The sequence below is a fragment of the Lutzomyia longipalpis genome, chromosome 1 (assembly GCF_024334085.1).
Source record: "Lutzomyia longipalpis isolate SR_M1_2022 chromosome 1, ASM2433408v1".
In the NCBI taxonomy this organism is placed as follows: domain Eukaryota; kingdom Metazoa; phylum Arthropoda; class Insecta; order Diptera; family Psychodidae; genus Lutzomyia; species Lutzomyia longipalpis.
Window position 1 is genome coordinate 6,771,173 of NC_074707.1, and position 21,890 is coordinate 6,793,062.

The 21,890-nt window shown below is 35.5% G+C and overlaps 2 protein-coding genes across 4 annotated transcripts in view; one reads left to right on the top strand and one right to left on the bottom strand.

Moving 5' to 3' along the window:
* Window positions 1–21,890, bottom strand: part of LOC129786760 (autophagy-related protein 16) — a 125,803-nt gene that overhangs the window by 79,324 nt on the left and 24,589 nt on the right. The gene's annotated exons all lie outside the window — the stretch shown is intronic.
* LOC129786758 (uncharacterized) overlaps window positions 6,483–21,890 on the top strand; it is a 37,594-nt gene continuing 22,186 nt past the window's right edge. Inside the window, exon 1 of one of the 2 annotated variants that reach the window (XM_055821973.1) lies at window positions 6,483–7,212. The gene's annotated coding sequence lies outside the window, so the exon portion shown is untranslated. The remainder of the gene's footprint in view (window positions 7,213–21,890) is intronic. The other variant, XM_055821972.1, reaches the window with a different exon arrangement.

Here is a 21,890-nt window from a genome sequence, read left to right on the forward strand (position 1 = left end):
CCAGTCGGCGTCTCCACTTGACCTTTGAGCAAAACATAATTTAAAATAAAGATTAGCCTAATAAATTAATTTTAATACAATGCAGAGTCTCTTTTTTAGGGGTCATTCTGAGTCAAAAACTTAAAAGCCGCTTGAAATAAAAAATACATCATATCAAGGATATTTTGCAAAAATATTCCTAAGAAAAGTAATTAAAAAGTTCCTGCCTTATTCACCTCTTTAAATATCTCTCTTTTAAAACTTTCATTCCCAACGGATTCACCTTGCAATTTATTATGGGAGCTCATGAAAAAAAAATTCTAGTGTACAAGAACAAAATTCCATAATTTTGAGAAAGCATAATTTTGCAATACTTCTCGCCACACCGTTTTTCAGACAAAATGTTCTTCCGTGAAAGCAAACTTTCTGAAAGAATAAAAAAAAACCTTTTGCGCGCACCTAAACACCTTTTTTGCTTCACACGCGCACTTTTTTTCCATCTCAAATAATGGGCAACTTTCATAAGAATTTGGGTCTTCAAGAAGAGATAATCATTTGATGGGTGTTTTGCCGTGGTGGATGAGAATGAAGAACGGAAGAATCTTGTAAAATGGGGAAGAAAACAGAGAAAAAGATCAACATGAAATGACATTTTTGTGGTGTTTTTACATTTTTGCAAGTGGTGCTACACAAACCATTCTCATTATTATCATTTGTGAAAACTTCATCAGTGGTGGATAGTTAGTTGTAAAGACTTCTCCAATGATTAAAATCTCTTTAACTCCACTTTAGTATTCTACATTGCTTTTTTCCTGTGAATGTTGGACGTTTTGCTTTTTTTTTGTTGCACAAACCATTTTCGCGTGTGTCTTCTGCCGCGTTCTCCATGTGCATATAATATCTAATTTCGCGTAAAATGCTCCAAGAACATCTCCACAGGGGGAAATAATGGTGCAAAAATGACACAGCCATTTCCTTGTTCACCATTATGAGCATACGTGTAATTAAAATTAAATACTAACTGGGAAAACCTTCTGTCCTGATTCAGTCTCTTTTTCTTTCTTTCCGCCACACACTTTTCTTTTGCCCACAAGACCCCGCGGAGTTATTTCATTTTGAGGAGAAGCCCCTATATTCTAGAGCTACATAGAATCCATAGAGAAAGAGAGACACTCTGTCACAAAAAAGTGCACAGAGTCTTAACAAAAATGAAGAGAAAAAAAAAGAAACAGGTAGAACAATGAAAGTTGATTTGAGTGCGGAACCGCCTCGCAAACCATCTCATCAGGCTTATACGTTAAACAGGTAAATCTCTATGGAAATATCTTTCGTTTTTTTTTTCTTCTATTGCACCACTAAAAAATGCTGCGGGCGCCCATTATGAGCACATGAGGAGTTTGTGCGGTCAAGGAAGGGAGAAAAAAATTAATTATAATATCAAAAATGATGAGGATGTTCGCTAGTTTGTAGGCTCAATATACATTCGCATTATTACATATGTAATTAAGTTCCAACGCGTTCTTTACACCTTCTGATGAGAAAAATAATTATCGCATCATCCGAAATATTTCGTCTGAATGAATCATTGAGGTAACAAACATGAAGAATGAAAAAAAACAGCCAACAGTCTCTTTTCTTTTTCACTACACACACTTATTTTACTCTAAATAAAATTTAGGTCACCAAAGCAAGAAATCTCCATGGGTCAAGAAACATTTTAGCATGTGGGTGTGTCCGCAAAATACAAATTTGGACACTCATAGCTGTGCCATTGCGCATACACAATTTCCCCCAAGAGACACCGGCACATGAGAAGATCCAGCAATAATGGCCCCTATATTCTATTTCATTTCTTTGCTTTTTTTTTGTTAAAAGAAATAATGGTGATCTCACATGAAAACATGAGAATTCTACTCAATTAATTTCACCTTCACACCTTTACAAAGATGTTTGATAAAATTCTCTTTTCTCCAATTGGCTCCGAGGCTTCCTCACACTCAATTGAACTATCATAAATTTGCACTTAAAGCAACACATTTCCTCCTACCAAACGGATTATCGCGCACAACTTATTGAACGCGGGTCATGTGAAAAGCAAGGTGTGATCAAATCAACAGTATTAAATTGAGAAGTAATTCCAAATACACAATCCTCCTTTGACTTTTTTTTCTCCTTCTCTCTTTAATTTCTTCTTAATTCACAAAACGAGCCGAGCCCCTGTGTCTGGTTTATATACCCATTATGGATTAATTGACCAAATAACACTCTTTCATACCACACGGAAGGCAAAATATATATACATAAATATAAAAGCCGCACAAAAAAGGGATAAAGACAAAGAAGTAATCCAGCTTGTTAGTGAATAAAAAAAATCAACCATCTTCGTGATGATTGTAAATTAATTTCAAGTTGAATATTCTTACTCGCTGAATGAACTTTTTCTCTCTCTCTCCCTAAACTCATAAATTAATAAATAAAAATGCTTTACATTTGTATATAAATCGAAATTGTTGAATCTGTCATAAAATGAGTTCAACAAATTCATTGGGTTCATCCATATGGTTTCGGCAACATCTTTAAAATTATATCAACCGCTTTTATTGTAGGTCATTACATTGTAGAACATGAAATTAATCAATAAAGTTATAATCATTTTTCTTATACGGAGAATGAGTTGAGCGATTTTTTTTTCAAATGTATAGAGTTGTCTATAAAGTTGATGTTTTGTGTTTAATTAGAAAATTTCAAAAAATTTTAGATAAGAAAAAAAAGCTCGAATAAGATCTTTTATTTTCCACAGAAATCAGTTAAAAGACAGATCCGAAAAAATGATAAATTCTTTCTTTCTTCAAGGTACATACTTTACAATCTTCAGCAAAATAGGTAGCAGATTTAGCTCAAATCATAACCCCATCAAGAATTGACGTACTTAAAGCTCAATGAATTTCAAATTAAACAAGTTCAGTAGCACCAAAATATGAGAATTTCAATAAATTTGCTGATTTATATTCACGGCAAATTTGCAAGGCAATTTCTTTAATGGTTTACCCATTTTAAACCGTGATAAGCAATTAAATAAACATTTTCAAAGCATTATTTGGCAACTTTACACGATTTTCTTCCGTCCAAGTGTTAGAAAGAATGTCTCAAATACATTTTTCAAAAGAATTCATAAATAATTTGTAGTCATAAACCATCATAAAACTTCCATGTGTTGACTATCTGTGAAACAGATCACTCTCAAAAGAGGATTTTCTCGTATTTTACTTATATATGAAATGTTGAGTGATTGTTGACTGAAATGTTGACAGCAAAAGATGCAAAATGTTTAGACATTCTCTTCACATATACCTTTTTTGATAAATTACCCATTCTACCGAGATTTTTTCCATTTAGCAAATTTCTCATGTCTCTTTTTGGGTGTAGTGTAGTGAAATTTTTTGCAAGAAAAAAAGGTACCAACCCAATATGTTTTAGCGAAGAACATGAACTTGACTTTGCCTAAAAAAATCCACGTTTGTGGATTGAAAAAAAAAACGGAGGCGGAGAACATTGTTGCTGCGGTCCCAACAATGGAATGTAGACCAACGCAAGATCTCTTGTACAATCAATTTCTTATTTTGATATGCATAAAAGGTCCGATAATTGTAAAATATGAATAATTCACGTGGAGGCATTTGTTGGGAAAATTATCTGAAAATTTGCCTTTCGTCCCTAAAACTTTCTTTACTGCCATGATAATTTCCATATTTACTAAATTGCCGCATAACTCTGAGAGAGAGATACATAAAATTTCTCTTTTGCACAAATTAGAACACACCGAGGAGCAAGAGCTGCAGCAAGTGAATGGAGACAGAGGTGCATTAAAAATGCAATAATAATTTTCTCTTCTATATAAGAACGTATTGATTAAGATGAATGAATCATGAATATTTATCAATATGTCATTTAATGGCTATAAATTAAATTTAACCTCAAGCTTTATTCATAAAGCAATGAAATAGAAAAATTGCCCAATAAACGAAAAGGATGGAAAACCATTAGATTTGTTCAGGGAATAATTTAGAGAGAAAAAAATCCTATTTTTTCTCTTTCTGAGTTCTGAGAATTTTTTTTCTTGCAACAATCGCAAGGAATAGAGAGATCACGATCAGGGGAAAAAATATCGGAATTGATACACGCAATAAAAATCACCAATCACTCAAAAATCTCTTAATACACGCGGGTACAGTACCTGCTGAGAAGAGCAATGGTGGATATAAACACAGGGTCGATAATTCGTACAGGTCTGTGGTATTATTCAATGTTGAACGTGATGGAAAAAGTCGCTTTTGAACTTACCTACAAAGAGAGAGAAAAAAAAACAAGCAAAATGTTATAAAGGCAATAAAATTAAAAAATGATACATCTATAAATTATATCAGTTTATTCTTCGGCAAAAATCTTATTGTTCTTCCCACAATTTTCCTTCAGATATACATGTATATCTTCGCCACACTATTCGTTCACATTCTCTATTGTTAATTTGCAATACCTATATACATAATACTCGTCCATAAACCCAAAGGCATACCCCAACAACAACAACAAAAAAGGGTTGCATCCATAAGTGAATAATTAACAGTCTTTCATGGTGTCGATTGATGCATCAACGCTTAGTGGCAAACTTGGAATGTGTTTGAAATTTAAATTTTCACTAGCAAAAGTACATAGGAAGCGCCACTACGAAGGGACACTCATAAATCAACCTCTTAATCACTTTAGAAATGCTTAGTTGTACGTCTTCACATGGCTTCCTATTCATTCTTGCATTGCTGCCCCTACATATTCCTCCCGCTTGCATTTTGCTATATGCCCGCGCCGCGATACTATCGGGTTGCAAATCTTCATGTTCACAGTGAGATGCCACAAGAGGGATCTTTTTAGCTTTGCTTCTTTCTTTCTCTCACCTGTGATTAGTTCAGGAAAGCTTAACAACTATTGCAAGTGATTAAATTAATTATTTAATTATTCTTTTTTTAGGCAAAATAATTTGAAAACACGTCCTCATATCTTGAAGACTTTGGAAAATTAAGGAATTAAAAAAAAGGCAAAACGTCGCTGGAAAATGTATTTTTTAAATCTATTTCTCCATAGAAACAGCCAAAGTTGACCCAAGACGACAACCAAAGTCATATTCTTCTTTTTTTCCTCTCATTGCATAAGAGCATTATATATAGCATCTTAATAATGTTAACGATGAATTTGCAATGGTCGCAATGGGTAATTGTTACGAACAACCCTGTATGATGGACCGTTTAAAATAAATGGCTAATATGATGAATTATAGAGACATTGATGCTCTAGCTCAACACATGGTCTAAAATATGTGCATAGCATAACATAGATATGTGCAAAGCAACATTGGGAATGGGTAGCAGTGCGGAGGAAAATCTGATGCGTTTCATGATGATGATAGTGCAATGGTTTAACCTAGGCGGAGGCAACCAATATTCGCAATTCTTCTCTTTCTTGCAAATAATCTTTCAGAATCTTTCTCCTATAGTCATAAAATACCAAAGCATAAAAGCCGGAATTCTGCCATTGTGGCGGGAATGGTGTGCGCTGATGAGCCATAAAATGTACACATAATGATGACGGTGAGATTATGCAAAACCCCAACGCCATTGACTTGATAATTAGGATGTGTAAGAAGTAAATCTGTGGGAGGTGATCCACCGCATTCAATCTTTCCCTCCTTTTATTGTATTAGCATAGCAACATAATGACAACACGGCGTAAGGTGTCAATATACCTCACAACATCCCATGGCAAGAGAGAGAGAGTGTGCGATCTTCATCTTAAAGATTAAATACTAATCTTTTTAATTTACGAATTATTTAGGGAAAAACAATTATTCTTTCACCTGGAAAATGATTTAGTGAAAAAATACTTTATCTAACACCACCACCGCGCAGATGGCCCCCTCGCGCAGCAGCTCATTTTGTGAGTTAATTTTCACAGTGATAGTGTGAGAATTTACGTCATTTTGGGTCCAAGAGCAAATATATGTATGTAGTCAGAGTGGATGGAATCATAGAGTGAAACTGTTGTATGTGTGCCCATGGCTCTCCCCGAACGATGAACCCATCTCTCCTATTCTTTCGCTTTAATCCATATATTCTCATTTCCCCAACTTTGCCGATGCACCACAACACAACATAAAACTTCCCATAGAAGAGTTGCAATGGAGAATGAGACACCCGATGATCGCAACTACGGTTTTCACTCAAAGAAACGCTCGCTCCGTGGTGTACTATCCCCGAATGCACTGTGCAACCATCATCATCGTCATCATCGTCGTCGTCTCACCATCGTCTTCGTCATCGGCACCCAGCAGCAACACTGCGCAGAAGTGAACCACTCCGGGAGAATATACAACAAACACAGGTATTCAATGGAATAACCATATGATGAGTGGCGAAGAAGGCCAGAACTTATATAACAACTTACTACCATTGCACACTCTTTAGTTCCAAGACGACCTTAGAACGGTCAAGATCGCACCAGATCTTCACCATCTGAAAAGAAGTATCAAGCAAAGTGAACATTTCACAATTTTGTGTGTTTCATTCTCTGCCAGCATCTTCTCATAGACACTAGGCGCTTTTTTCTCATTATCTTGCGTTCCTGCGGAACTCACACAGTTCTTATTTACGGTACAATCTTCACAATCCAACTAAGAAGTTTGTCCTCTCTCCATTTTGGGATCAAATAGATAAAAAAACACCCGAAGAATCAACAAAAAGGTGATTAAGTGCTTGAAACCCGCGGGAGGACTCAGAATAAAAAAAAACGTTGGATTTTTGTAATAAAATAAGAAAAAGTTTGTTTGGTGTGTGCCTAAAGTCAACAATGCTCAAGTGACTCTCTTTCAAACTATTGAGGACATTATTAACAATAAAAATAAAACGAGTGACAAAAAAGTAAAGCACTTAAATAAGCGCAAAATTCCCGATCCTCCCCCCGTTCTTAGAACATCCGGTGTGAAGGAAGGATTTTTTTATTTGAAAAAAAAATTCTTCTTCTACAAATCATCTGAAGCAGGTGTCTTTCCAATCTATCACCAACACACACCTTCATTATTATAATCTTGCGCGGACGACTCTGTGAGCCGAGGACTCAGGGTGTCGATTTATACGAATTACAGTAAAACAGTTAAGCGTCAAACGGAAATCTGCGCACGGAAAACAGGTAAGGTAGAATTTTAAAAATGTGTAGAGAAACATGTTTTTCTGAAGTATATATCTTTTCTTCGCGTCTCATCTCTCCCCCCGTTTGGAGGAGATTAACGATTGTCTCTACACCATTTCTTCTCCTATATACACCCATATTCTATTTTTCTCCTCAACTTCCAACCCATCCCGCGCGACAAAGAACGCAGGTGCGGAAGACACTGATGCGAGATTCCACATTTAGAATTTTTGTGGTTTTCTACGAAATTTTTGGCCATTTCTACCGCAGAGAATAAAAAAATCGTCCATTCTTTTCACACACCATCGCCAAAAATGCCTTAAAACCATTTCGGTGGGTTTTGTGAAATCAAATAAAAATCGCGAAAAAAAAGTTGTAGGCGAACAACCTGCGTCGATTCGTCTCGCGAAAGGTGGATTATACAGTGCCTTTTTTCACACATTTTCAAATAACACCTCGCACGGGTTCTTACATGGCCCAAAGTCACCGTATGCGCGGCTTATGGTATGCGCAGAGGTGAAAATAAGAAGGAGAAGTACGAAAAAAAAGAAGATGTGTGTGCTTCCTTGATACAAATTCTTCTCATTGTTGAATTGATCGCTTCTTTTGTGATCTTCTGACCATTTATTTTAAATGTCCATTGGCCCCGTGCGTCGACAATCCCCCAAAACACCTCATCCGTTTTTCTTCCGTTAACACCATTTACTCGCGCCATTCACTTGCCGATGATCCCGGTCATCCATCATCATTTTTTTCCGCACACACAAAATGGATTTTTATCAATTAAACATCTCCCTTTCCCGTAATGTGCAACGTATTATATACAATCTAAAAGGTAGTAAATGTGAAATAAAATCTCCCCCTGTGTGCCTGATTGGACGTATCGTGGGTATTATATATAAGTAGCATTCCTGTGGAATGATCAAGTCCACCATCGATCTATATATAAGTGCATTTTGTGGTTACACCGATCAGCGAGTCCCTTGATCATTCGGTGTGTGATGGCATAAAAAAGAGAGCAAAACATATAGGTTGGTAATGGGAATATGATGAAAATATTTTCGCTACTTGCAATCATTGAGGTGTATAACAGAGAAATGAACGGTTATTACAATATGCGTATAGGAGAGCCAAGGGAATGTTGTGTGTACGGGGAAAATGCATTGTGAAATTGGTGAAGACAAGTGGCTGTCGGTGGATTTATCGGTAATAAGAAGTTGGAGTGCAGGAGAAGAATAAAAAAAATAAGAAAAAGAGATTCGTACAATATTGCAACAACGTCGATTCTTTCTCCCGCAACGTTTTGCAAGGTTACGCTGTTTCCAGTGCACGAGGGAAAATTGTTGCAAATTTCCACTGCAATCGACGGGAACGGGAAAACGGTACATATATATGTGAATTTTATTTACAAATTACTCGCGCAAAATCACTTTTATGCAAGAGAAAGGAATAAATTTGCACACATAAATACTATAAACCAATAATCGTGCACCATCGAGAGTTGAGAAGTTCTCTTCCCCGAAAAAATAACGTTACAACTTCTTTTTTTATTCCATCTCAACATTTCACTGTTACCGCGAGAAGATCACTCAAAATAACCCAAAGAAATGAAGATCGCATGGTGTGTGCAATGATGATCGCCCAGGTATTTTATTGATAAATTAATCGAATAGTGTAGGATATACACAGAAGAAAGAGAATCTAATAAAAAGAGAATGAAACAATATATATATTTCAATTTGTTATGTGCAAAAGAACCTTTTCTTCCTCATAATTAGAGAACCAACCATACAGACAAACGAAAAAAAACCCTCACAATTTCCTAACGATCAAGAAATAAACCGATAGTAAATGGATAAAAGATATAAAGAAAAAAAAACAGAAAAAAGAAAATTCTATTCTATCGGAATAATTTATTAATTAACAATCATAAATGTGTAAAAATAATGATTGCACATTGATGGTGAAATAAATAGAGATAAATCATTGCAGCAGCAGCAGCAGTACGTGTATGTTCCGCGTGATGGTGATGATCGAGAATAGAGATCATTTGAGAAATTATATTATTTTAGCATTACATCACACACCAAGTGGAAGTGCGAAGAAAAGAGTTTCAATCACGATTTTCTTACACTTGAGATACTTCAACATCTCTAACAGTTTTTTTTTCTTTACTTCTCTCCAACTTCTTTTGCACTCCTCTATATCTTCAGAGAGCATTCCCTTCCTACATGCACTGTGGGTACTTTACTCTCAGCTTCAATGGGTTGCCACAGAGGAGATAGTTAAAAAAAAAAAAAGAACGTCTATCCGCGCGCATTTTTCCAAATTGTAACTCCAGGAGGGAAATTTTTCAGCTAAATCCCGCGCGATCATAAATCTCGCGTGTGTATGTGAAGTTTTATAATTGAGGCCCAAACACTGTATATTAAGAGGTGGCATGATTGATATTTTCGGATCGAAGCGCACGATTTATAAGTTTGGACTCTATGAGATTGATTGAAGTTGGATGGTTCAGAAATGCTCATATATGTTGTGTATAGAATAAATTGAACCTATGGCGGAAACTATTACGGTTTTCTCACACTCAATGCTTAACTTTTAAATGCAATTAATGTTTAAAAGGACGTTATGCATGTTGTATGGAGGAATCCTCTCAAAAAAAAGAATTCTTTTTCTTAACATTTTTTAGGGTGAGAAAAGAGATTTTCTTTTTTTTATCTCAAATTGTAAATTTCTTCTAATATTGTCAACATAATGCCCTTTGAATACTTTTCATTTTGATTGTTATAAATGATTTTCTTTCTCATGTTCTCTTCAATATTCCCAAGAAGAAATTAATTTCATTGATTCTCTGATGGTCCCACGAAATGCAAAAAAAATCTTAAAATTCTTTGCAAAGTTAACAAATTCAAATAAAGAAAGATATTTGAAAAGAAAATTAAGAAGAAAACGTAAAGAAAAATTTTCCATTTTGACGACCATCACTGTGATCAAATGCACATGTTTTTCTTCACGAATACAAAAGCGAAAAGAAGATGAGGAATTCCTCCCTCCCCCAAGGGCATCCGTGGTAAATACATTTTCATAAAAGAACATCCTTTAAGCAAAAATATTATCGTTTATATAAAGTAGACTAAAAATAGAGAAAGATTTCAATTCAGCAAACGACGAACCCCATTAAATCCTAATTTATTGAATCGCTTTGCTGTCGATTCTCTCAGTTCGCCATCCACCCGTATTTATATGGGCTCTTTTGAAAAGCGAAAAGATGAAGAAGGTACAGGAAAAAAGTGCATATAATGTAGGTTTTCTTCGGCAAGACCACTGTGTGGATGCTTTTATGGGATAAATTGATGACAAATACTAGTGGCAAAAATAATTAGCATTACTGGTTTTATAAGCCAATGGTATTCCCATTGTGCCAAACTATAAGACAAACAATTGTATATATTGCCGAGGGAGAGAACCATGAGAGAGAGGGATTGAGGGAAAAAATAAAAGAAGAAAACAGTCAACAATTTAGTGTCTAGAATATTGCCAAGAATCGCACTTTATTTTGCAACCGCACATCTCACTGACTGAGACATACTTTTTTATTGACTCGCCAGTTTTTTACTTGCGTGGATGCCCCAGTCAATTGACGATTGGATTTTTATTGATCAAGTGTCACTGTACACAACAAACCTAATACACCATTAAATTAATTAACTGCTACATAACCGTAAATCAAAATCACTTACTCGTGTCTCACACACCGCGAGTTTTACCTTTGGGAGGGAAGTCGTAAGAAAAAGTATCGCGCGGGGAGTGGCGTGAGGAGAGCGAGAGAAAAAAAATACGAAGACGACGTGAGGTGGCTCAAAAGACAGTGTTGAGGTAATTTGCATATAATTTGTCGTCAATTACAATTGCGCGGAATAAATTGACGATCTTCGGAAACTAGTTACCTATAGCCGTGTTCCATATTCCTTCCAAGTATTTATCCAACACACGAACACCATACACGTGTTGGGGAAGCCAACCCAATTGCCCAAGTGCGTAAAAAGAGCTATTTGTGTCATCACAGCTGCCGAAAAATGATCAATTTGCATACCCATGCGCCGCGCTACCTAGTTATGCTTTTAATTGACTACCATTGCGGCAATGTGACAAGCCGTGGAAGCAGCAACGGCGCAATGGGATAAGCGGCCTATGCGCCAGTGCGCGATGATCAACCATCGTGAGTTAGCGAAAAGCAAAATGATGCGGCGTACCAAATCATTATATATGGCAGCACTCTCTACGGGATGAAAAGACATCGTATTGTGGCAATGGAAAGGATATGGAGGGAATAAAAGCATAATAAAAGGTGAAATAATTTCAAATGCAATGATTTCCTTTTTGCAATTGCTGACCGGGTTACTGGCGCGACTTCTGTGTGAACGCGCGCGCGCGGAGATCACAAACGATCCCAAAGCATCGTCGTCGATCACCAAGAACGGTGCTCAATTGCAACTTCACCGCATATAAAAGAGTCGGTAAGAAGGAGGAATTATTTATAGTTTGAGCAACGCGAATTTACTGTATACTGACCTTGATTCGTGTATTATTTTGTGTTATCGCGGAATATTGTTTAGAGAAAGAGAGAAAGACGTTCGTTTTTTTTGTCGTTTATTAGAGAAGCATCGCACCAATCCCCCAAAGAACCATCATCCAACACATAGTGTTGCTGCTCTATACAAAATACATAACATCATCTTCCTCCTTTTTGCCACAAGAACACTCTGTGTGCGCGCCGAGGAATCAAAAGTCTCACTCGTCCGCATTGAATCATCATTCACACAAGTCCCACTTGTCTCAACACACAACACCATAACACCATAAGAAAGTTAACAGAAATTGTCGCTTCAAATTGGGTTATCACGATTTATTTGCTTATTTTATTTTATATCGTATTGTACACCAAGCATTTGGTGAAAAATATATACGGTGGAATCCCTTATAAAGCTTATAAGAACGGAAGCCGTGAGTATCGTCGCGCTTCATTGGCAAATTCCATTGGTAAAAGTTGCAAATTTAAGTGAATTTTATTTAAATTCCGTGACTTTTGACGCATCTATAGACACATTTAACCCACTGCACTTCGTTCTGAATTTATAGCATTCTACTTCTATATGTATAATGTAGTGTAAAAACCATGAGATTTAGGTCTCTTCTCCATCTACAATTTCCCTCCGAGTGTCATTTTAACTATTTTCTAAAATAAGTAAGTATATAATGCTGAGTAATTGCTATTTGTATCACTACATTACTTTACTCAATTTGAACATCTACCATTTTACAGTTGGGGCGGAAAAGTTTAGGGACTAGTGAGAGAAATATATTGAAGGAGAAAATTTTCTCTCTTTTAAATCCAAAAAGACTTTCAATTTTTCTAAGCCACACCCCTATTTTAATTAATTTTCTTATAAAATACATGAAGCATACGCGTCATGTAATTCAAATGAAAAAAAAATCATCAATCAAACACAAAAGCATTTATTTTATGAATTTCAAGGAAAACTGAGATACAATGGAGGCGTGGTTTTGTTAATAAAAGAAAGAAAAAATATGTTCCAATAATTTTGTCATGTAGTGTAAATCAGCGGCTCTCTGGCAAAACGTACAACACGTCGTGCAATGAAAAGTATGAGCGTTGGAGCATTTTCTCTGAAAACGATATAATGCACTTCTTGGTCATTTGGTATGATAGACCCCTCATAGCAACACCATCATTGTCATCATCACCCCGAGATTCCTTTAAGTGACTTCGCTGGCGTCCTTGAGTGTGCAGAAAATCATCAGTATGTGCTTTGAATGAGCAGCAAAAAAATCCCGCACGTTCAACTAAAGCTCTCTTGCATGTCTCATATAACATCGCGCGGGTAACATCTTATCGCTTCTCACCTTGATGGTGATCAACGGCAGTATAAGAGAGACTCATCACCTTAGCCGCGGAGTGCATCTCACAGACATATATAGATGGGATTATTGGTGCAATTATAAGACATTACTCCTTGCATTATTAAAATTAAAATTCATAAAAATGTGTGGTAATGAAGTAGAGGAAAATTAAGAGAGAAAAAAATGAAGGAAAATATTCTCTATAGCGCATCCCTCGCAGCTTTACGATGGTTGCATCTCACAAATGGGATGCACATGATCTCATAAAAGTGTAACAGACAAAATAAAGTGCTCTCTTTGGCTTCTTTTGCTGCATCCGCAGTGCATGAATTCCAAGCAATATGGGATGGGGGGACGTCTATATAATAAGAACTTTTTTATGTTGTTCACAATTCATTTTAAAAGTTGCAATTTTCAACTTGTTCAAAACCATTTTCTTCAATTACGTGACAGTGATTTCATGTAATTTGACCATAAAGTTGCGCACACAAAAAAAAAGCTCACTGAAATATATATTTTGTAGGTATATGTATACTGTGACACACTCCATCTATTCCATATGATTTTCCTTCTTGTGCATCTTATGCGCACACATAGTCGTGCATAAAATCCCACAATAAATTTTCATCTCTGCACCTCATTGTTATTCTCCGGAGCGAACCCCCTTTCATTTTCACGCAAAAAAATTAGCATTAATGTATCAATCAATGCATCGTAGACCGTGATTAATTGACTTATCATGATTTGAAACATACGCAAGACCACCTTCTTTATGAAAACTTATGATAAAGATGAGTGATTTCCCGTGGAAGTTGGGCATATAATTCTATTACAAAATCATCGGGGAACAATTTTATTTCACTCTCAGCAATAATTCTTAAGGTTAAATCATAGGGGGGAGACGACCAAGAATGTGGATAAGAACTTTTATGTTTAGAAAATTCCTTTTGCGGCCTTTAGAAGTGCATCCATTTTGCGCGAGTAAAAAAATAATATAGTCCTGTTTTATGGGTATGGTGCGCAGATACGAGTCTACTGTCTGCCTGGGCATGAGGCAAGGCTGTGAGCCCTCCCAGCTAGACGAACACCATGACAGGAGAGGAGAAAAAAAAAGAGAAATAGACTCTGGATGAGATAAAAACTTACCACCTCTGTGAGTTTTGTAGCGCGGTCTAATTTTAAATGATTTATTGGATTTTTAGCATACGTGCAGGAATGAAAAATTGGTAGAAATTTTTGAAGCAAAACAACTACGATATAAACCCACATGAAATTTTTTTTGTGGAGACAAATCACTTTCTTTTTGATTATTTAAAAAAATTCTAAATATTTTCTTTTTCGATTTTTCTTTAATACAGAATTTTGAATGTTTTGGGGATTTGAATATTTAAATAATTGGCTTCAATTAATTTTACTTCAGGCTCAAAATAGCTTTTTAAAGAAAATTCTTTTCTTATTCAAAATCAAATAGCCAATTTACCTAATTTTTAATTTTTCTTTCGAAATCTTCCATTTAACCTTTGGAATGCGGAGGCCTTGGAGGTTACGTAGAATGCGAAGGTGGGGTCGTTGAACGACCCCAAAAAGAAGGCCAATTTTCTCCCAAATTATACAACCTGGAGTTGTCGGGTTAGTGCCTATAGATTCCTTATATAGTCCTCTTGCCCCTTGCATCACAAATTCGCCACCCGGAAACACGTAGAAGAAGATATTAGGGAAAAACATTTTTCACTCATTTTTCACAATTTCTTCTTGTGAAATTTGCTAAGAAAGTTAACCCCAACTGCTATTTTTTTTAACTCTTCCCCACGTTCCCCTCACTTCCCGCAACGTGATACATGGCAATATTTCTCGAATATTCTTTATTGTTTTGCACATTTCCATGCTTCTAATTATGTTTTATGTTGTTTATGCTCTAAGAAATTTTCCGCAGAATGACCGTTACACCAATTTTTGAATTCCCTTCATCTACATTTTTCTTAATAACTTTTCTTGTGGTGGTCGGATTGAGCTGAAATTTTTACACAACCTCCTCAGATAACCAGGGAAATTATTTCCAAAAGATGGGAACGCTATCTTTTATATTTATTGAGTTATAGCACGAAATATAGCGCTGGGGTCGTTCAACGACCCCGCTCCGCATTCCAAGGGTTAAAGAACGATATAGAATGCACAAAACATTAAATCTTCAATAAGTCACCAACGACAAAGCCCATAATAGATTGATAGCCTTAATCCTGGGATTTATTGTCAAGCTCAATCAGCAAAGACGAAAGAAAAGTCTTGCATTCCAACATGTCCCAAAAGCATCGTGTAGTTCCACTTATTCGCGTCAAAAATTCGTTGATATTCGAACCGTGTGGCAACGAAATGAATACCTTCCCACGCAAATTGATTGGCGCTATATGCGGCATTCGTATTGAGCCAGCAACGATTGAAATCACATGCAAAAGTTATGGTTTTCTAATGAAAGTAAATGTGTGACACATATATATTTTCTTGGACACGAAGTAGAAGTGAATCTCACGGATGATGGGCTGTGTACAGCTAAAATGGCATAGGCGTTGTAAATTAAAATATCTTCCCGATGCCCAGTGCTCGCATTGGAGGATGGTGGTAAAGACCATCCCAAGTGAGGAAAAACCATTTTATAAATCAGTAATTTTGCCATAAATAAATGATGAAGATGCTTTTCTACGCGATGCTATTGCAGAAGCCAATGGGTGTTTAATAAAACTTGCCTTTTTTCATCTTCGCTTACTCAACTCTCATCTACTTGTGATGTTTAGTTGCCTTTAGATCAAAAGGGATATGGGGTATCCCATTTGCCATAAAATATTGCATCTCCGGAAATTAATTTAAATTGACCTATTTGACGATTTACGCCTGTTACTTGCAAACACAGTTAGAGAATCGATAAATAATGATCGAGAAAATATAACTTCAACCGCCTCCTGATTGCATATAGACACATATTTTTGCACACATATGCTGGCCTCCTATGCCACTAACAAGAAGCTCTAAAGGGGCACACACATATTATGTACCTATTATCTCTCTCTCTTTCTCTCGGAAGAAGCCAAATGGTGGAGCTTTAAGAAGAAGAAGAAGAAAAAAAGCCAGGGAAAAGTAGCTGAGTCTTCAGCTTGTAGCAATGCGTAATTTATAGCTTCTTAGCCTGGTGGCTGACATTGGGAAAGATTGTGAAGAACCGATTGGGAATATATGTGTGCAATTGCTCATAGTCCAGAAATCGATGCATCCGGCCTTCATGAATTTCTTCATCTTCACGTCTTTTCTCTTCTCAATTGCCCTTTCTCTCTCTCGCGCGCGCGGACTCGCGGTGTTTCTTCTGCACATCATTTTTGCAGATTAATGTTCACAAATGCTCACGCCAAAAGCTATGACAATGCAAATGGTTGGTGTAGCAAAAATGAAATATCAAGAACTGAAATCCAATTTCCGTATCCCGTATTTTGCACAACCATTCCTCTGACACCTACATTGAGCACAATTAATTGGATTGTAGGTAACTATCATCGAACTTTGACACCTGTCTATGCTGCTGCTGCTGCTGCAACTGCGATATACTCATCTTCATATCAGAACTGAAGCAAAGAGAATAAATTCTTTGGGAATTTTGCAACAATCCATACACACACACGGTGTGTCTTCTTTGGCGGTGATGTTGCACCCAGCAAGAGAGACGATGCACGGAGGCATTGCATGCCTGTAATGTATAACTTATGTCCGTAAATTAATAATAATCGACAATTCCATTGAGTCAGATGGTTAAAAAGCAAACTTATTACCCTAACACCTTTTCACCATAAACATCCATCAATTCCGCAGAGTGCATTGTTATTGATGGTGTTAATAGGTGCGAAGAATATTCACGGGTATAATAACTAAATTGATTGTTTTGTAATGAGTGAGCATTGTATTAATTTTATTATGTGCGTCGCATCTTCATCTATTTTACAGTTAATAGATTATCTCACCTGTATGTACGTTATACCTATACATCTTCCGCCATGGAGCACGTGTATGAGCAACCACGCAACCATTACACATTGTGATATTAATTTGTATAATTTCGGTAACTGAATCTCACCTTTTTTTTCTATTACAAATTCCCTTTCTTACCTTCAAAAAGAAGAAGAAGAAAAAAGAAGAATTTCTTATTTGAATTCTCAATTAAGGGATTTGTGAAAATTTCTTAATTTCCCCATGACATGAAATGGTACACACACGATAGTCCTCAACACAATGTACATGCATATATATGTTGAATAAGATTTCATGGAGAAATTCGTCTCAGGGGCATTTGGAATTAGTTTCTTTTTTCTCAATGAGAATTTTCTCTCACTCAATATTTCTTCCTCACGTGAATTTGTGATTAAGATTTAGAGATTCTTGCAAAAATATCATCTCATGAATATTTTTCACATTAAAAAAAATTCATTTATACACCAAATGAGAATAACAGTGTGCTGAATATTTCCGAAGTATATGATAACACATCAAATTTATAGTAGAAATTTCATAAAAGTTCTCATATTTCTCCCCCGAAAAAAAAACATGTAAGATTTTTATCTGAGAATTTTGTAGAGAGAGGAGAATTGGTCAATTCTGTTAAACTAAAACACTCCACAAAACTACTAATTACAGCGACATTTTGATGAGGAGATAAAAACCCACAAATATTTTAATGTTTCCCCATTACAAAGAGATGAAGCAACAAAGTCCAGGATTTAATATGCACACCATGGGCCAATTCAGTTGTCAAATATTCTAAAAATATATTTTTTTGTAAATTAGCTCTAAAAGAAAATATTTCGATTGATTTAATTTATATATTTTGCAAAAGAATTATTTTCCTATTTGAAAAAGAAATATCAAGTAATGAGCTTAAAGGAGATTATTCATTTCCATATAGGATAAACACATCCTTCGAGGAAACAATCTTGAACCACGTAATATTAATAAAATAAAAAAGAACAAGAAATTACCTAAAAGATTTTCCATCTTCCCATTTCAAAAAAACTTGTACAAAAATGAAAACAATGACGTCACTACTTCATTTTCTCTCTTTAAATACATGAAACATTCACGTTTATTTTAAATCGATTTTTTATTTAGAATTTTTGTATTTAATGTCATTAAGTGACCAAAAAATAGTGACGTCATTTTTACCATTTTTGGATAATTCTTTCCTAGACTATTACCAGCTGGTCCTAGTATAAAATAAAAAGTTTCTGACGATTTCTAATTCATACATCTTATTCTTATTAATTAATCGAACATTAATTTCCCATGTATAGATGAATAAACTCCTTTGTATTTCAATTTCAAAAACACCTGAATTGCCTCACATTGTAGTGAAGAATCTCAGTGTTGCATACTTATCATCAAAACAGCTGTAAAAAAGAGAATTCTTTCAGGGCATTGTAAAAGAAGGCAGTAAATTTTCGTTCTATGATCTCAAGACGTTTCATGGAGGAGATTCAATTATTTTTGGGAACCGTTTGAATAATATTAAATTATAGCATTTCATTGAATAATTCAGTGAGGCACGCCTCAATGTGTATTTAGAGAGCGCGATGAGAAAAGGTTTCAATCTGTGAGCGCCCAGTGACTGATACTTTTTTTATTACCCCACTTCAATTATTACACGATATGACTTGAATGCAATGTTGGACCCTTTTTTATAACTTATTCGCGCCACATAGCAATGGACGTCTTGGATGTGAAAGAAGACCAACCAATGTGCATGCATTTCATTCTACATAACTCCCTATACACGTCTATAATTATATATGCATCGAATGGCGCATAGATATATACCTCCTATACTATGGCGCTATATAGCGAACAACAATATTAACAAACCGCTGTGCCACAAATTAATGGCTTGAATACAGTTATACAATAGCAAAATGAAAAAAAAAGAGAGAAGTTCAAATTTGTGGGAGATACAGAACCATCTCATCAATGTGACTTTGTAAATAAAAATTTACCTAAAAAACACATTGCAAGAGAGGAAAAAGTGTAATGTGTAATTACAATATCACCCGCATTTTTTTTCTTTCTCTCATCATCACACCACACGCATACACACCTTCCACCTCTAATCATACTTTTATACCTTTAGCCTTTATTTTTTTCAATGGCGCAAAAGAAGTGAAAGAAATAATTGCAATACATAGTGGTGATGTTGGGCAGGAGGAGAGAGAGAAAAAATTAAATGTGTATGATTGTTTTGATAGTTAAGGCAAGTGTTAGAGGAAATCACAATTAACGTATCAGAAAATAGTGCTTAATATCAAACTAATCGCATGGCGAATAAATTTTGTACATCCGGAAGATATTTTTAAAGCAATTGCAAATGTGTATGATTTCTCATGAAACTTTTTTTTTTAATGATTGGCCCCCACGTAGTCATCATCTTTTGGATTTCATCTCGTGTTGGACTCTGAGCGCGCGCGCACCCAGCATTGGCCATGTCTTAAGCACACAACACTGACTCTCATAGCATATCTGCCAATTATTTTGTACTTTTATATACAACATAATAAAGGCCAGAAGAACCCAAAGAACCGATAACGGTATCATATTTTTGTGCCAAAGAAAACGCTTAGTTGGGATAATTTTCTCCCTATACCATCCATCTTCGCTTAAAATATACATACATAACTGATTCACATTTATATATTATATAGATAGATAGATATTTGATAATTCTCTCTCATATTCACGTTCAAATCGATTGGGATTAGTGAAAACAATCCTAAAAGCAATACGATAGGTGCACGAGGAAGATGATACTCCGAAAAACACCCTGATGATTGCAATAAATTAACACCACGAAAGTTACTTTCTGCGGTACATGTACCTTCCTTTTCCGCCATTCCACACACCGCAAAGCAAAAATCATGCGAATATTGCTTCATCGATGAGTTATAATAATCCGTATATATGTACATATATACAGAGTGAGAGCCTTTCCCGTGTTGCAAAAGTGATAATAAAAAGTGAATCGTGATCTAAAGATATAAAGCACCCAGAGTGTATGATTATTTCTCAACTAATAGTAGATTTATCTTTTATTCTTATTTTAAAAAGTTACAGCTAATGCTATATTTTCCTGCACCTCCGTAATTGATCTTAAACAAATAAAGGATCTCTCTTGATTTATTTTCCTTTTGGAATGCCTCGTATACCGTTCAGATTCAATTCCAATCTAAGAGTGATTTTTTAACACCAAGAATGCCCGATCATTTCATTAAAAAAATATTGATTTAATCAAACCTTTTAAGGTTCTTATCTTTCCTTCAATGCATCGTGATAAATCAACGGAGGTTTCTTATATCATAAAAATTACCTATAAGATAGAAATGATTCTCTCCGGGCATTCTTAGTGTTAAAATTTAATCGTGACTCTCTGCGTTACTTAATGAATCATTATGAATGAATGTTTTCACGTTATAAGGTACATTTTAAATTCCTTAAGAATTTGCTTTTCTTCCGTGGATTTGATATCTTTTTTTGGTAGAAAAATAAAATAAAGATTTTCACTGACTAAGCCACTTTTATATCTGTAGAGTTTAACCCCCCTAATATATGCCAAATCCAACAGCCCATATCCATCTATATTCTTAATAGAAATTGGAGAGGCAATTTTGCTAGCTACAACGTATTCCGTTTGATCATTTCGGTGGGAAATTTTCAATAAATTTCGCAAAGCATGTAATCGAATCCCATGGGGAGAGATAAGAACTAAAGATACACGATGAGAAAGCAAATCTTGTGGTGATTGTGCCGTAAAAGAGCCATTCGGACCAGTAAAAGCAACACACACAAAACCTCATTCATTAAATTATGGAATATATCAGCATAATTCGAAAAGTCGCACCACTAGAGAATTTCTTCGTTATACTGTATGTATATAGTTTCAATCACTCTCGTAAATTTGCCATTGGGATCTCATAGAGCGAGGCAATTGCCCTTAAATTGTACACGCGGTATTTTCCCAAGGAAATTCAAAACATCACCAATATTTTCTCAATCATACTGTGTTAATCCCGTATTTGGCTATTCAAATGAGTTCACAAGTTTTCCAGCTTTGGCATTAATTTTTTTTGTTCTTTGCAATTTCTCTTTTCCTGCGTAATCCCAAATGGTACTTCAATATCTTTTGAAGAAGAAGGAGAATTTGTGCTAAAATATTCTACAATTGCAACCAAATGCGTATACCTATTCACTAAATTACTGCCACAATAGGCGAGAGAAGTTAGTGTTGCAATACTTTGTGGTTATTACACGTAATATATTTTCAATGTAAGATGCACCCATCCCTATGAAGTGAAAAAGGTGTTGCCTCAATGGAACATAAAGCTCTCTTTCTATGCGTATACCTTTACATTACGTATAAAAGACCTTTACACGGGAGTGTTGAAAAGAATTGGTGCTAAAGGTGGATATTTCTTCCTTCTCTAAATAAAAAGATCATCAATTGCATTCAATATTTCTTGTCCATTCAAAATCAAATATTTACCCATTGAGAATTCTCTCCATGCATACAAATTGAAAAATCATCTTTGCGTAAATAGAGGGCATTATCTTTTACTTCTCTTGTTGTTTGATTTATCGCAACATAACATCTCACCCAAGACAGATTAGTAAAAGTGAATAGAAGTTGCCAAAGCATTTAAGCACCTTCTATCGCGATCGTCAGCACTAATTTGCAAAAA